Raw genomic sequence first — 3,733 nt, 5'->3', positions numbered from 1 at the left:
TTTAAGCCCCCCCCCCCCAACCCAAAAAATAAATAAAATTTATGAGATCTTACTAGATGTGTTGAACATTTTCTCGAATTTTATTGGATTAACTGATAATCTTGACAAAAGCAAACTTATTGCCTCCAATTATATCTCCACCCCTTCTAAGGTTTGTTCTACCCTTGACATCCCATTACACTGCTCAAAGATGACTTATCTTGGCCTAGCGATCTCTTCTAAGAAATATTGTGTTGCTGACTATCAACCTTTATTACATCCTATTTCAAATCGCTTTGTCTGTTGGCTAATCTTTTATATTTTGCAGGACATTTTCAATTTCTTAAATTCACCATCTAGAATATGATTACGTATTTGATTAGAGGATCTATTATACCCAAAACCTATCTCAAAAATTTGGAAAGGATGTGTGCTAGATATCTTTAATTTGAAGACAGTGAAGCAAAGAAGCTACACCTTATCTCTTGGCGCAACACCTACAAACCGAAGAATTTTGGTTGCCTTGGAATCTCAGATCTTCATGCTATTCAACATGCCCAATGCTGCTCTCTAATTATCAGGCTTTACAATTCCCACTCCCTTCTTTTCTAAACCCTAAACCCTAAACTTACAGGAGTGCGACACATCTTGCAATATATGTCATTGTTGGCCGAGTCGCATAGCATAGTTCCATGTAAAGATGTGCAAGAGCGGCACCTCCCATTGACATCCTACTAAAGTTATCAACATCCGAAAGTAGAGGTAACCACTGTAGAGAAACATGGCTCTGTGATGTATCTGGTATCAAAAAATAACCTATCATAAATAGGATGTATGCGCGGACATGTCGAAGGAAAATCTGTGGTGCCAAATCATCATATGACTCTCTGTAAAACGTCCAGCGGAGCCAACAGTGGGAGCATAGAATCAACTTGTGATGAACCCATCCTGAAGGTCGCAACATCTTCCTCATCATCTGGGGCGTGGTATACCGTATCCCTCCCAAGATGCGTGCCAAGTAACTCGTCATAGCAAATCGGCCATGTTGGCCATATACGTCCTTGCCCAATAACATTTGGGTCAACTACTGTAGGTCCATCAACCCTAAGCCCTAATAAAATTTGGACATCCTGCAATGTGATAGTCATCTCGCCGATTGTCAAATGAAAAGTGTTTGTTAAGGGACACCATCTCTCCACCAGTGCCGTAATCAGGTTGTGATCCAACCTAATGAACTACAAATGTCTGAGATTTTGGAATCCCAGGTTTGTCAACATATAAATCATCCGTGGGCATTCAATTGGCCATTCACTAGCCATGTGCATATGAGTCGTGGCAACCAAAGGAGATGCCTAAAAATTTCAATTTTATTAAAATTAAATAGATATATAACAATGAAATAAGGAATATATAATGACATTAATTTTTTAAATATACATGATCTGAACATGCGCTATATGAGATTCTCCCAGTGATGTTATACTAAGTTGCCTTGGGATATTTTCTGCAGTAGTATGATGCGGTATGCGTCGGCCTGAACGAGCACGTCTAGATCTGTCGGTCATACCTATCAAAAATAAAATCAATACAATTCATATTATTATAACTCTAAATTTTTTAAAAGCAAAATATTTTACTAAATATAGATTACCTTGACGAGGAAGGATTATGCGGACAAGTTGATCTATTGTGACCTATTTGTTTGCATAATCCACAAGCTTTGTTTGACCTACTTGAGGGCTCATCCATCGTGTTATGGAACCTATTCATTCGTGGTCGACCAACACGATGCCTAAAAGTTGGAGCCAGCAAAGGGATTAATCCGTGCTCTTCATTAAAGGTGGGTCATATGTCTTTCGGGGGGAAGACATGAAATAATTTGAGTACGTAGCGATTTAGTTCTCAATCGTAAAAATTGGTGATACAAATGCATTATGATCCCACCGCCTAGCTCCAATTACTGCAACGACATGAACGCAAGGGATGTGATAAAGTTGTGGTTTCAAACATGCACACGTACATGAGGCTGCATTTATTATCTCAACATTGTTTGCTCGCGAAAATGTATCAATCACTTCAAATTCATTTTTGTTAATCATGACTGGTTCAGGACAACGTCAAGCATCACGTTCGGCTCTTTGTATCACAATCATCGTTCGTTGAACGAAGGGTGATTGGCCTGCCTCAACCCACTTTCCAGATTCAGCTGATCTCTTCAGGAATAATGCCACGAGTTTATAGTAAATTGACATAATTAGCCCTTGAATAGGAAGTCCACGGGCACGTTTAAGGACACTGTTAAAACATTCAGATACATTTGTGGTCATAATACCATATCGATGTCCTTCATCAAAAAGCTGTGATCATTTCGAGACATCGCGTTGTACTAACCAATCAAATGCCTCTTGCTTTATCATTTTAATTTCATCCATCATTCGATTGAAATATGAATAATCATCCGTATTTCCAGCAAAATACATTTTGTTACTTAATCCCTCACTATCTAGAGTTCCTAAATGACGAACCATCTTTTTAAAATTTTCACGCAAGTGACGAAGACAGTGCTTATGAACAGCATTTGGAAATACTTCCATGCACCCACGTACAAGTCCAGGGTGTTTGTCAGAAACTATGCACAACTTCTCCCGATCAGCTACAGTTGGTATTAATTCTTGTAGTTTTTGTAGAAACCAAATCCATGATTCATTGCTCTCCGATTCCACCACTGCAAATGCTAGTGAAAACAATCCACCATTCCCGTCAATTCCTACCACAGCTAAGAGGGTGCCTCGATACTTCCCGAGCAAGAATGTCTCATCCATGCTCAAGACTGGCCTGCAGTGTTGTTACCCATATATAGATGCACCAAATGCCCAGAAAAGTCCCTTAAAGCGTGTGGGAGGTACGACATGAATATTGTATACAGTTCCTGGTTGTGATAATCGTAAAGCCTCCATAAAACAAAAAAGTGAATGATAAGATTATTCGTAGCTACCAAAAGTGGATTCAATAGCTTTTTTACGTGCGTCACATACCTTCGTATATGAAATCTTAATGTCAAACTTTGACTCCATTCTAGCAATGATCTTCTTCTGCTTCATGTCTAGTTGTTGTCTAATTATAGGAATGATAAGTCTGCTTATAAACTTCGATGTGCAGTTATGATGTCCACTAGCCAATATGGGGAGGGTGCATGTATGTGGAGGGCCACATGTAGATATTTTTCATAACCCACCTAGACGTTTACTTCGTGATGCATGTAAGCGCCAAAGGCAGGGGCGATCAACATTATCATGTTGGGCACAAATGATACTCAATCGACTTTTGTTCGATGTTCAATTTAAAAATTGAACATTATGAAGAATAGACCAACCTTTAATTGCTCCTTGCAAATCTACCTTTGTATGAAATATCTTACCTTCATATAACTCTATTGGAGTAGTTGCTTCTGTCGGGCTAACAATGTTTGCACAGGGAGCATCAAAATTTTCATCATCATCCCACTATTGAGTTGTCCTAACAGTTCCGACAAAATCATTATTGATGTTCATCCCATCTAACCCATCACAATTTTGTGTTGCGTAATCTTCAATGAACCCTTGGCCATTACATTCTATGTTGTTAAATTCTTCCATAGGACACTGGGAGTACAATCTTGGGCTACCATCATGCGATGAATTACTACTATTGTTATTCATCGTTTCATACCCTTCAACTTCATCTCTATCACCATCAGCATTTTCCTCCGTGTATA

This window comes from Dendrobium catenatum, unplaced genomic scaffold, assembly GCF_001605985.2.
Source record: "Dendrobium catenatum unplaced genomic scaffold, ASM160598v2 fragScaff_scaffold_139, whole genome shotgun sequence".
Lineage (NCBI taxonomy): Eukaryota > Viridiplantae > Streptophyta > Magnoliopsida > Asparagales > Orchidaceae > Dendrobium > Dendrobium catenatum.
This window is presented reverse-complemented; position numbering follows the sequence as displayed.